Source organism: Mustela putorius, unplaced genomic scaffold, assembly GCF_011764305.1.
Source record: "Mustela putorius furo isolate JIRA1106 unplaced genomic scaffold, ASM1176430v1.1 tig00003870_pilon_pilon_pilon, whole genome shotgun sequence".
In the NCBI taxonomy this organism is placed as follows: domain Eukaryota; kingdom Metazoa; phylum Chordata; class Mammalia; order Carnivora; family Mustelidae; genus Mustela; species Mustela putorius.
In genome coordinates this window covers 10497322-10511355 of record NW_025422022.1, presented here as the reverse complement: position 1 = coordinate 10511355, position 14034 = coordinate 10497322, and the positions used below count along the sequence as shown (strand labels likewise).

General features: G+C 50.0%; 1 protein-coding gene across 1 annotated transcript in view; it reads left to right on the top strand.

The window, feature by feature from the left end:
• The window catches only part of GFOD1 (glucose-fructose oxidoreductase domain containing 1), a 104121-nt gene that overhangs the window by 80158 nt on the left and 9929 nt on the right, over positions 1-14034 (top strand). The window lies entirely within an intron of this gene.

Sequence of the window (14034 nt, the reverse complement as noted above, 5' to 3'; positions counted from 1 at the left end):
CTAACATGCAGGATACTTGGGAAAAAATTAACACAAACGGGAAAAATGAGAACATTTGTATTTCATTCTTAAATACTCAGAACAAATTGTAATGGTGTATGTGTGCCTGTTGGATACTACACAACTTCTCAAACCTTGGAGTCAAAATACGACCAGTCTCATTTTCTGTCCGACCTGGATTTTTGCCTGGTACTCATGTTTTCATCACGGCTATTGCCCAAAACCAAGCTGCGTTATTGAAAGGAATGTCGTGCAGTCCAATATTGTAACTGAATTTCCTTGAGCTAGTGGTTCCTGTCATGTCCCGTAGATGCCTACTTTGTGTTCCCTTGAACGGTTAAAGCACACCGCAGTGCCCCTGAGAGTTCCCTGTGGGACCCCCTGCGTGCCTTGGGTGCCGAGGCATTCGGACTGGGAACCGTGGTCCTAAAGCACAGAAACTAGTTGTGAAAAATAACAAGATCACGTAGAGGGAGGAGCACTCCCTCCCATCTCTTTCCCAGGAGGCCTTTAAGAAGTTTTTGTGGTTGAACAAAAGGTTCCATGAAAATCTGTGATTACAACTTGATTCCTTCGGAGTCATGTTTTACTGCCTGTCACATTGCTTTTAGAATTGCAACGTGTTATTCAAAACTGAGCCCCAGATACACAGAGCCAGAATGTGTGGATTCGAATCCCAGCTCTGTCATTCACTAGCCTGTGAATCTGGGTACTGACTCTGCATGGTTTGTGGGAATGGCAGTGAGCTCCCAGGGTCATTGGGAGGAGTGTAACCCCGTTTGGTACGTAGTAACACTTCTGCAAATAAGAGTTAGTTCTCCTCTTCTTGCTCCTGGGGTGCCGTTAGACTTCAGTGTGAGCATCAGACGCTTTTCTCAGGAGGAGGTGCTGGTGCTGGGAGGGTGGGCGAGGACACAGGTAGAGGTCAGCATCCTACCAAGAGGGAAGGGGCCAAGCCACAGGGAGGCCCTTGGCAAGAGGCTGGCTCTGCTCTCAGAGGGGTTGAAAGGCCCAAGAACGGCTTCCCCGGGCATGGACACCCTGTCCCCAGTGTGGCACATAGCACACCAAGCCTGGTCTCTGTCCTCATTCTCTGTATCTGTGGGCATATACCGTTCGGGCATCCACGGGGTCTAAGACATCCGGGCATCTCCCCCCCCCCCCAATACTTGCCCCAAGTCCTGTGCTCAAGCCAGACTTGTCCCAGCACTGTGCGTCTGCAGACCCCTCTCTGGGGAGCAAAGAGTCCCTTCCATGCTGGGGTGTCCTCGGGATGTATCTAAACCATTACAGCCTTGCTGGGTCTCTTTCCCTTGGGGCTGGAAACTTTAGAGCCTTTCTCACTTATGTGTCTGTATCCCAGCCTTCTCCAAGGCCTCACAGTATTAAGGACAAGAGAAAGGATGAGGATTTAGTGCATTTCTTCATCTGTAAAATGGGGCTGCTGCCACCCAACTTCACAAAGCAAGCCAAGGGCTTTCTAGTTTCTCAGGCTTTCCGCTAGTATCACTGGGGCAAACACAGACCTAGGTGTGCCCAGTTTTCTGGGAGTTCCTGCCAACTAGGATTCTTTGCTTAAAAAGAGTCCACATTGTTTGCAAATTGTTGTAAAAAAAAAAAAAAAAAAACTCTAGACTCGCCCCTAGCCAGCGCCTGGGGCCATATGACTGGTCTCCCCTTCCTGTGAGCAGTTTCCAGCTTTCAGCCTCATCAGACCGGGCTTGCTGAAACTGTCCTCAGGTGTGCACAGAGGGTTGGCTTCTGCTCTCGGAATGAAAAACTAAGCGCTGTCCCTTTAAGAGAACAGGCTGTCGGAGGGAAGAAGTTGATGGTTTCTGGGCTTCTCAGGAAAGCCCTATTCTCTGTGTTCTGTGAGGTGCTGGGTAAACTGCCCTTCCCCCACTCCCCCACCCCCACCCCCCAGCCACATTGTTAGCCCAGATCTGTCAAAGTATCAGCGGCTGCCAAGCGGGGAGGTTTGGCTCTCAGGAGGGAGGGCTTCTCATTCGAAGCCTTCCATCACTACCTGAACTAGTGGGAGCCGCTAATAAGGTGCACAGCTAAATGTCTCAGCCTGCCTTTGCCTTGCATTTTCCCTGCCTTGACTCCCTGTCACCAGCCCATGCAGCCAGCAGTGCCAACAGAAGCCCCTGCCTAGGGTGAGGGAATAAATCAGGATCCCCACCGGTGCCTGTGGGTTCTGCATTTTGTTCTCAATCACATGAGCACCTAGTACCAGCCCAGACAGACCCCAGGTTCCAGACAGAGAGCGATGCTGTAGGTTTGGTTTTCAGGCTTTCTGTTTTGCTACCGCAGGTCAAGCAGTAACTTTCTTCTTGTAATAGGCTCTTCCTTGCGGCAGACTTCCCTATGTCCAACTCTGCCGGGCTGTCAGCGGTCTTTTAAAGCTGCCATTTCTAAGAAGGCTTTCGCACCTTGAATTGGTGGCAGAGCCAGACTGAGAACCCATTTCGATTTCAAGTCTTGGTCCCTGGCCAGCCCCACGCTACCATGCACTGATGTCCCTCCTTCCCAACGTGTTAATTCTTGTAGCTCTAGGGGCTGACAGGAGCAGGTTTTAGTGGGATCCATTGTTGATTTCAGTAGACATTCGAGCACTCTTTATGTGGCCAGACAGTTGCCCATATGTCATTTCATCCTCAAAGCAGTCTTTTGAAAATGTTACTGTTCCAGTTTTATAGATACAGGAACCCAGTTTTCTCGACGTCCAACGGCGTGGGTCACACAACTCCACATGCTGGAGTCAGAACTTTAAAACACATCACCGGACCCTCATTCCACTTCCCTTTCCAATAAATCAGGCTGGATCTCAGGATGCTTTATTAACAGGCACTCAGTGTTTCCTCTGTGCTCAAATCAATCTTTTCAAAGAGGGATCCAGAAAGCTTATTGCTTATTAACCTTGTCCTGGAGAAGCATTTTGATGGCCAACCAGAGAAACTACCTGACTGATTTTAGCAGTATAGAATTTCTTGAAAGGAGATTAGTTCATCACAGAAATGTGAGTCAAGCTGGGGGAAGTAGGCTTGGAAAACAAGAGGACCAAAGGAAGACTTGGCATCTAGAGTTCCCATCTGAGTCACACCGGAGAACCCAGTCAATATCGAGGGACCCTGTTGCTTTCTCGATGGTGCTTGCGTCATTGGAATCACGGCCACAGCAGCCCTTGGAAACTGGATATTACCATCCCCACCGCCAGGATGAATTCTCCATTCTCCTTCTTCCTTATGATCCGAACCCAGGCAGCGTCCCTGGTTGGCCAAACCCAGGCGTGTGCCCATGCATTTGCTGCCAAGGCTGCCAGGAAAGCATGCCCCTGGCTTAGCTTCCACGGGAGGGGAGAAGTTCTACCATCCACCAAGACTTGCCATGGTGAAGCATTTCCCAGATAGAGCAAGGAGATTCAGAGGCTAGGTGGCCCCTGAAAGCAACAAGTCCCCACTACCCACCCCGCCCCCAAAAACTCCCCTAATTAGAAGTCACCTCTCTGTTTCTAACCATCACCACCTTCCCACCACTTCCCACGTCTTGTCACAGACCTGCTCTAAGAAGCAGAGCTGACGGAGGTGAAAGTGTCCAGGGAAGTGGTTTATTCGCAATAACCCCAACGCATTGCCCAGGAGCCCTAGACCTGGGTGTTGATGCGGGGGGTTGATCGCTGTTGTCTGTCTACATCATCAGGAGCCATGACTTAGAACTGAAGACGGTCTCCTGGCTGGTTGTCCCTGTCCGCCCTGGCAGTGGGGTGAGCCCATGGGGAGCTGTAGTGTGGCCCCCACTGTCCTTCTGCTGCCCCTTTGCTTGTTGGAAGTAGATTGTGTGGCAAGTGCCTTTCTGCCCCATTCCTTCTGCCAAGCTGGCGGCTGCCTGTGTGCAGAGGGCGGTGGCCGGTGCAGGGCTTCCTGTGTTCAGCTGTGGCACCCTGTCCCCACCATGACCTGTTTCCCCAGCCTCCCTCCTTCCTGATCGTCATCTTTGCAGCTGCCCCCAGGCCACTCGCTGCACAGATGTGGAGCAGCTGGACGCTTGGCTCGCCGGGCCAGCCACCCTTGTGGTTCAGCGTGGAGCCTCCAGCTCTTTGCTTCTAGCTCTTACTCTTCAGGCACGGGCCTTGGCCCGCCCCCCCCCCTCCAGTGCCTCCCACAACCCGTGTGGACTCTGTGCCCGGGTCCAGTGAGGCCCCCTGGTGTGGGACTACTTCTCTCCTTCCACCCATCATGGTTCCTTAGGTGATAAGTGGAAAACTGAGGGCGTTGGGAACACAGAGCTGAATTTGCAGTGGGGACCTGCCATCTGTCTGCGGTCCTGGGCCATCCTAATCTCTCTGAGCCTCCACGACCTATTCTGGACAAACGGAGATAAGGGGCCAGCATGAGGCTTCGCGGGGCCCGCGGGCACCTGGTGGGTCCGTGACAATTTCAGCTCCCCTTCCCTGCCGTGCACTCATTTTGGCCCCCCGGAGACCCCAGCCGCCACCCTGCTGGCCCTGTTCCTATTACGTCTGCCTAGAGGGAGCCCTGAATTGGGGACACAATCTCCGTGGTAACAAGGAGACTAATAATAGGATTTTCAAGCCCAGAGTACCTCACTGAGGCTTTCTTTTTGATGCGGTAAAAGTTACCGGGAAAGAACACAGAAACAAAGGCTGATTTGAAAGGAACGTCAACACATGTCTGAGGAGCTTTAGGTGGTCGCCAGAGGACTTGAGAATTCTCCTGCTGGCAGGACTTTCTTTCCTAGAGCTCACCGATGGAGTGCAGTGGTGGCATTTGTGATGACCTTTGCTCCCCGGTGTCCCTCCTGTAATTAGTTATACGGCCAAAGGGAAATGACCTGGGTAGGCCCTCACGTAATAATAGGAACCCTTTAAAGACACAGCATTCTCGCTAGCTGGTGGCAAAGGAGGAAGTCAGAGACATTCCAGCTGAAGGACCCACTTGTAGATACTACCACTGGCCTGAATGTAGCACTGCACCTCAGGAACACAGGCCCTTCTAGAAGCTGAGCAGCCACAAGGAAACCATCAGAGACTCTTAGGTCCTTAGCTCCAAAGCTCTGAGCTCAGCCAGCAACCCTGTGAACGTGAGGAACACCTTCTTCCCCAGAGTGGCTTTGCGAACCCCTGAGCAGAGACCCAGGGGAGCCCATCGGAATTCTGACCCAGGGCACTGAAGGACAGTGCATGGGTGTTGGGTTCGGCTGCTCTGTTCATGGTAGTTTGTTAGGGCAGGAATAGAAAACGGACACAGCCTTTCACTGGGGACGGGCGGGGACTGTAGTCGACTGGAGATAGACGTACCATCCAACTTTGGAAGGCACTATTTCTCTCCAGCTGGTTGTTGTCATGCAGTAGGCTCTGGGGGAAAGAAACCCAATGTTTCTGGATCTTTCTGTTGTTTAAGAGAGGCCAAAAACTTGAGCTGTGTGAAATACCCTAATTCAAAACACAAACACACACACACATCACTGGCTGAGGTCTCTGACTATGATGCCTTCACTGGAGATTTTGTCTTCAATGGAGAGTTCCCTCCTTTTTGGTTTGTTTGAGTAGTTGCCCTACAAGGTTTTTTTGGTTTTTTTTTTTTTTTTTTTTTTAAATATTGTATTTATTTGACACACAGAAAGAGAGAGCGTAAGCAAGGGGAGCTGTAGAGAGAGAGAAAAGGTCAGGCTCCCTCCCGACTAGGGAGCCAGACCATCATGGGGCTTTATCCCAGGACCCTGGGTTCGTGACCAGAGCTGAAGACAGACACTTAGCTGACTGAGCCACCCAGGTGCCCCTCGTCTCTTGTCTTGCATTCTGTATGCACAGTGAGGACAGTCTATATGCACAGTGAGGATAGTCTATATTCCTCTGGAAAGCATTGACTCAGAAATCAATAATTTGGTACTGAGGTCTTGGAGAGGACTGTAGAGGGGCTTTGGGAGATAATGTGGGCCTTCCCCCTGCTTTGGGATATGTGATGAAAATTCACACTTACTTTGATATCCTTCTAGGTCCTCCACCATCCTGCTTGATGCGTGGGTAAGGAATGGAATTATAGTGCAATCCAGTCGACTCACCAAGCCCAATCACTTACAGTTTGAGTAGCTCAGTCTCTTCGTGATGACTCTGGTGACCCAGCTCAGCATTCTGCCCCGTGTCCTCATCCCCTGCAGGACGTGGCTGTGCCCCTGCATCAGGTGGTATCCTATGAATTCTGGCTTGTTCGGGTGTGGAAGAGTGGTGCAGGCTTCAGAGGGGCAGTTCCGGGCAGCTCCCCAGAACCATGCGCACTGAGAGGTAATGGGTGTCCTTAGGCTTCTTGGGACCAGCACAGTAGGCCTCCACTGGTGACCCCACAGCCTGGCTGTTTTCCTCTGTCCTCAGGTCTCTGACCATTGCAGCCACTACCACAGCCCCAGGCCTCTGAACTCCCATGGGGGGGTCTGTGTGTGTCACCCACAGGCAGGTAAGGGCCACCTCAGGCCCACCTCCCAGGAGGCCTGCCACCAGCCTAGAGGGTGTCTGACTTCTGCCCCCCTCACTGCTGTCTCCTCTGGGTTAAGAATGGCAGCTTTTCTCTCCTGGGGAATGCCCGGGCTGGAAGGGGCTGGCGAGTGACTTCCCAACACCATGTTCACTCTCAACACGTACAGGCTGAGAGGGACGCAGATGTGTAGGATTGACCAATAAATGAAACGTGTTTCGGGAGCACAGTCCCTGCTCTGGATGTCCCCGCTGTTATGGGCTCATTGACTAGATGACGGAGTCCACATGGAACAGTCTGAGAGAATCCAACTCCTGGTTGAGATTTCATTGCAAAAGGAGGCTTTAGACAACAGTCCTGAGTGGCGGTGGTTGGGCGGGAGGGACCCATAGAAAGCACTGGTATGATAGAAGCTGGCCTTGAGGGGCCAGTTGGATATAGAAAAGCACTTGGACAGTTAGATCTCAAGTCTCATCCGTATTAGCTGTGCTGATTTCCTTTCTCTGGTCCATTCATCTCTTTCAGAGCCCACCAGTGGTATTAGGGGCCTTGACAGCGGTGGAGGGGTGGGGATGGGAACCGAAGGAGAGTCTCCCTTGACGCATTTCCATGTCAGGTTTGGAATTAGAATGGAAACTTAATTGTGGTGCTCTGGGGCTTTTGGCTGTCATCCAGGAGGCCAGTGGGCACCCTCCCCCCAGCGCCCTGGTGTTTGCACGGTTCTCCCTGGAGCCCTCCTTCAGGTACTGTGTGTTACAGGCGCTTGTTGCCTGGTGGCATTGGGAGAACGCGTTGGGGAGGTGGATGTCACCTCTGGGTATGGCATACAGTTCAGAGAGGAGAACCACCGAGTCAGACTTAGGACAGGAGTGTTCAGAAGGCAGTAAGAGTGTAAAAGGAAAGGCCAGGTTTTCTCTGAGGCCCAGCAATCGGAGTTCAAATCCCAGCTCTCCCGGTCACTGACTTGCAGAAATGTGGGCAAGTTGTTACCCCTCTTCAAGGCTCAGTTTCCACATCTGCAAGATGGGGACGATATTAGTACCTGCCTCCTGAGGTTGGGTACCCTACAAAAATGGAAGGATGTGGAAAATGCTTAGCCTCTTCTGACATAAGTACTCAGTAGCTTATTGTGGTTAGTATTTGAAAGTATGTCTTTGAGGCACCTGGTGGCTCAGTCAGTTAAGCGACCCTTGGTTTCTGCTCAGGTCATGATCTCAGGGTTGTGAGATCGAGCCCTGGGTCCAGCTCTGCACTCAGTGGGGAGTATGCCTGAGATTCTCTCCCTCAACCCCTCCCTCCACTCATGCTTTCTCTCTTTCTCTTTCTCTCTCTCAAACCAAAAAAAAAAAAAGAGAGAGATTTAAAGTATGTCATTGTTATTATAAACAGATCAGATCAGTAGTTTGAGTTGGGAAATTGCTTCCCAATCCTCATGAGGATTGACGATGAGAGGTTTCTCCAAAGGGGCTCTCCTCCCAATTTATATGGAAGAAGGGCCAGAGGGCACAGAGTGGGGTTTAGACAGGTCATCCCTGCTGGTGCTGAAAGAAACATTCTCAGCTTTAAAAAAGCACATGTGTATGGGGGATGGGCAGGAGGTTGGAGAGGGAGACCGTGCCAATCCCTAGGGAATAAAGGGAAGGATGAGCAGGAGCTGAGACAGGGCTGGACTAAATTAGGCAGGTTGCAGGGAGTGAGTGAAACCCACGGGAGAGGGGAAGGAATGGTTACGGGTGGCCCAGTGTGCTCGGGTACTTAGTTCCGCTAAAACCCGACATTTGTCTGTACTCTGCCTTCCTTTTTGCTTTCCCTCTGCTGCATTTCTGCTGGATCTCCTGTTGATCATAACATCTTTTTTTTTTTTTTTAAGATTTTATTTATTTATTTTACAGACAGAGATCACAAGTAGGCAGAGAGGCAGGCAGAGGGAGAGGAAGGGAAGCAGGCTCCCTGCGGAGCAGAGAGCCCCATGCAGGGCTCGATCCCAGGACCCTGAGATCATGACTGAGCCTAATGAATCTCTCAGAAAATTAAACATCAGGGTACACACACACAATTTCCAAATTTAATGGTTTCTCAGATCCTAGGTTCAACACTCTTGTTTTCAACCACTTTCTAAATGCGACCCGAAGCTTCTGAATATTCATTTGGTAAACTCTTTTTTTAAAAAATTTATTTGAGAAAGTGTATGTGTGCAAGTTGGGGGAGGGGGACTCTGAAGGACAGAGAGAGAAGCAAATTCAGTACTGAGCAGGGAGCCTGACACGGGGCTTGATTTTACGACCCCATGATCATAGCTTGAGCTGAAATCTAATGTCAGGGGCTTAACTGATCGAATCACCCGGGTGTCCCTCAGGTAAACTCTTACACATACCTCAGAACCTTGCTCAAATGTCACCTCTCTAGCAGTGCTTTCTACCACTCCCAGATCAGTCGGGCAGCCCTTCTTCCTGCTCTCACTGCTTATCCCTCTGTTAGATCCTGTAATCTATAATATACTGTAATCCCTCATTTCTGGTTGGTCTTTTTTACTAGACTGAGAGCTCTATTGGTGTATCTTACCCATTTTTCAGTCCCAGTGCCTAGCACAGAAATGTTGACACAGTGGAGTATATATGAAAATAATGAGTTCCCTGCCTGAATGGCAGAGAAATCTTCTCTACCTTCTGTGAATGACAGGAAAACCTAGGAAGCTATATCTGATGGGACTTCTTGTGGGAATTCTGCCAATCTGCCAGAACAGCTGGGAGCCCGCCGGTAGGACCAGCAGCCATGTGGGCTTTCAGAAGATAAGGAGCTGTCAACACAAGTGGAATAATTGGGAGGAACTGGTGGGAAAGTAACATTGGCCTCATAGATTTCCACCATCGATTAGATAAAGGAGTGTGTAATTGGCAATGTGCTGGCAGGGAGGCGGGCTTTGAAGTTTCAGCTGATTATGCTGGGGGATGGCTCTGGTCTCTGGGTGGCCAGGTGGCAGCTGTACCCCAGGTGTCCAGGGGATAACCTACTTGATCAAGGGCAGGAAAGGGCAGCTGTTCTTTGGGACAGCAGACAGCACAGCTCTTTCCCTCAAGGTGTCAGCGGGAAGTCCTTTGTCCCTGTTCCTTCGGGGATCATCTGGAGGGCGTATCAGCCCTTTGCAAAAGCTCTGGTCTCTGGAAAGAGATCCCGGGCGCGTACCCAGCCCTAGCTAGGAGACCTTGAGCTTAGGGGATGGGAGGCGCAGGGACCTGAAGGTGACTTAGGGTCTGCCAGTGGGAAACTATGGGCAGCACTGACCCCTCATTACAGAGAACAGAGTCTGTAGGCTGTGGAGGGAGCCAATTTCCCATTTCCCCATGAGAGCTCTCGGGAGGGCAGTAAAGCTCCTTCTGGAATTCTTTCATTTTAAAAGCTTCTGACAAAGAGCAGCCTTGCACGGGGCGCTTTCACCCTCCAGAATTTTCCCATTGATCTCATTTTCTCCCCTGCATCAGCTCCGTGATAGGGGTGAGAAGGTCTTAGTCCCACCATTTTAGAGACAAGGCAGCTCTCACTTGATTTGCTGACTAGGGGTTCTCAATTGAAAAATGAAGTTTGTTCCAGCCCAAAGGTGCTGTAAGGGGCAGGCAACATTCTCCCCTCTTCCCTTCTAAGTTTCTTCGTTGGCGCTAAAAATTAAATGGACGTAAGACAGAGTAACAGGAGAAAAGCAGATTTCTTGCATACGGGAGCCCCTATAGAAACATGAGACCCCCTGGCACACAGGTCGTTGAGGGTTATAGATCATAACCGAGCTAAGGAGAGGGCACAGGGTCTGGGGCTTCGAGGGGGAGGACGAAGCTATTTCACGGGAAGATGAAAGAGGACAAATGTTTGATAAAGCAGTGTTTGCCAGGGCCACGCAGATAAGTCTTTCTGCTATAAAAAGTTATCTCTGGCAATAGCTCTCTCTTCCTGGTACAGCCCCTCTAGCTAAATTCTTTCAGGCAGTTAAGGGGGAGGTAAAATCTCTTCTTGAGTCTGATTGTCTTCAGTCTTGAAATAATCCACATGCCAAAGTGGTACATTCTGGGGGCGGGGGGGGGCGTATTAGGCTCCTCCCAATCCCCAAAAGACCAGCTTTGACCTTTTGTCTTCATGCAAAAAGAGAGGTGGTCTGTCGGTGGAGGCGGGCTGTGAAGACTTTCTCACATGCCAGGCCAGCCCCGATGTGTTCTCTGCCACCCACCCAGAGTCACAGTGCTCTCTGCCTTGACGGATGTGGCAGGATTCCAAGGCATCCATTTCTGGGTGCAGGGGCAGATCCCTCGGGGGAGAGAGCTAAGCACGGGGTGATGCTGTAATGGCTCAGATCACTTCCCGGGGCAGGGGTGTGGGGAGCAGCGCCAGGGTGACCGCTTCCACTGCAGCCCCAAATGCCCGGCAAGATCCCGCTTTTCCCCTGCACCATCGTGAACACCGTTGGGTCGAACCGAAACCCTCTGGAGCTTGGGAAGCATTTTGGGGCTTGGCAAAACATACAACACTCTTTCTTCCCCAGCCACGTAGCATTCTTTTCTGCTTTTCATTCTCCACGGTCCGTGTATTAAGAGTGAAATTGAAGCTGTCTGTTTCAAGTCCTCAATTATCTTGATCCCCCCAAGGCAGGGTTTTCTTAAGAGGGTTGGGGGCGCCAGAGCTGTGGATCTTTTGCCTTAGAAGGAGGACACCACCGCTTGCCGCAAGAGAGTATCAACTCCTAAGGGAGCATGTTTGGTCTTTGGGTAAAGTCCTCCCAGGAGTGAGAACACACACTGTCTCCTCTCAGGGTCTGCAGAGCGGAGATCAGGGTCCTGCTCTCCCCTCGTGGTTTCCCATTAGCAATCGGTCATGGCTGTTTGGGGGCAGGCAGGGCTCTCCTAGGGTTCTCTCCCTGAGAAACAGAGGCTTTCAGCTCTTGTCGCCCCGAGGTATCTATTTACCTTCCGTAGGGGAGGAGTGCAGGATTTGGTCCCCACTTGTTAATTTCTTTTCAGCACAAGACAGAGAAAGGCTGTTCTCTAAAGAGCCTATTCTAGCCCTTTCCCAGGGGGTAGCAAGAAAAGCACTGTGCTAAGACACCTGAAAATCACAAAGACACCGAAGAGCCTGGTATTTTCTGGACAGCCCGACTGAAGCCCAGGCTGGCAGAGGCAATTTGGAAAGCAGGTACTGAACTGCTTTCTTTGGAAGAAATCCCAGCCTATGTTCCGTGGCACCTAACGCACCCGGGATTGTTGGGTGTGTGAACCCTATACCCAGACGATCTAAGTTCCCTTTACACTGCTTGTGGTGTTAGGTGAGGGAATGCTCTGTGCCACACTCATGTACTCACACACACACACACACACACACACACACTCTTTCTCTCTCTCTCTCATACTGTGATGACTAGAAGTCTACAACCTGAACTGAATTCCTTTAAGCACAGACTTTCCACTATAAGATGAATAAGGTCTGTGGATCATATATAAACACGGTGTTTACAGCTGATAACATTGTATCATGTAATTGAAATCTGCTAAAAGGGTAGAACCTAAACATTCTCTGACACACAAAAAAAGTAAGAGACGTTAATTAAACAGAGGGTGGAAATAACTTCACAATGCATAACTACATCAGATAGCCACAGTGTACACCTTAAGTATCTTTCAACTTCAGTGGCACCTGCATGGCTCAGTGGGTTAAGTGCCCAACTTTTGGTTTCAGCTCAGGTCATGATCTCAGGGTTGTGGGATCGAGCCCCAGGTCAGGCTCTGTGCTCAGTAGGGAGTCTGCTTGAGATTCTCTCTCTCCCTCGGGCCCCTGCCTTCATAAAATAAATAAGTAAAATCCTTTTTAAAAATAAAGATCTTACAATATGCCAATTATACCTCAGTAAAACTGAAATAAAACAAAAATCAGAAAAAACAAATAAGCAAACAATAAAAAAAAAAAATAAAAGAATTCTATTTCTTTAGCCGAAGCCCTTTGTTCTTGTCTTGTTAAGGACTTTGGAGCTTCAGGTTCTGGGCATTTTGGTGGGGAGAAGCTGGGAAAGAGGACCTGAGGATGTTGGGGAGCTCCAGAGGGTGCTTAGTAGAAGCCCCACCAAGGGGAAGGGTTAAGGTAAGAGTGTCCAGAACAGAGAGAAAAGGAATTTGCTCCACAAATCAGTGAAGGGTCTGTTAGCTCTGCATTTTGGGTTTCTTTTAAGACTGGAAGTGTTATCTCACTTTTAACAGTTTGTCATAAAGCCTTCAAGAAATTACTGTATGGGGCGCCTGACTCACTTGGTAGAACATGGGACTCTTGATCTGGAGGTTGTGGGTTCGAGCCCCATGTTGGGCACAGAGCCTACTTAAAAAATAAAAATACATACATACATACTTTAAAAAGAAGTTACTGTACAGTTTATGATGGAGAGGCCTGCTCCTTGGAACCTGAGGGAACTGAACCCGGGCTTGGGGTATGGGTATCGTTTTGTGTGTATGTTTGAATTGCATCTTCTGAAGAGAGTCCATAGCTTTGAAGTCCTGAGGAATTGGAACCAGAAGACATAGCAATGTAGCCTGAGCCTCCGAAGCATTCACAACTGAGGGTCAGCGGAGCTCTCACCAGCCTACTGGGGCAGGGGGTGCTGGGACAGGTCCGCTGGCTCTCGCACCTGCCTGCCACTCTAGACCTTGGAGGGCCCTCAGCCATCACGTCGGCACCATCCTTCAAAGGTCTTCATGTCTCCTTCAGGTTTAAGACAGGAAAACTACGGTGCACCTGGGGTGGCTCTGTCAGTTGAGCATCTGACTTCAACTGGAATCATGAACTTGGGGTCCTGGGATCGAGCCCCCCTTCAGGCTCCCCGCTTGGTGCAGTGTCTGCTTGTCCCTGGCCCTCGGCCCCTCCCTCCAGCTCATGCATGCTCTCTCTCCCTCTCGAATAAATAAATACAGTCTCTAAAAGAAAAAAGAAAAGCGAACATTTTTTCTGACCGTAAAAGGAGAAACTTAGAAAATACAGAAAAGCCTAGTGAAGAAAACACAAATCAATCATAATCCTACGAATGAATTAACAATTGTAAACATTTTGAGGTGTTCCCTTCCAGATTTTCTCTTCTTTTGTATGTTTAAGAGACAGTACAGATCATAGTATGTCTATGAATAGAGCTCCTTTTCACGGAACATGACATCATAATCCTCTCGCCTACCATCAGAAAGTCTCCATTAGCATCACGTTCAGTGGCTCCACAATTATCCCATTATGCGGCTTCCTTACCATTCTTCTGTCATTGGGCATTTGCATTGTTCCAAGCTTTTTGCTTTAATAAATAATTCAGTGAGAAGCCTCTTCGGGCAGCAAGCCGTGCTTACATTTTAGCTTCTTTCTTTCTGGTAGATTCCTAGAGGTCTCCTTTGTGCTTTGTAGGTATGGCAAGTCGAGACGTTGCTGACACCCCTCTGGGAAGTGTGGCTATTGCTAAAGACTGTGGGCTGTGAGGTGGGGCGAAGCCACGACGTCCACTGGGTACCGTGGGCACAGCGGAGGCTTAAGAAATGAGAGCCAG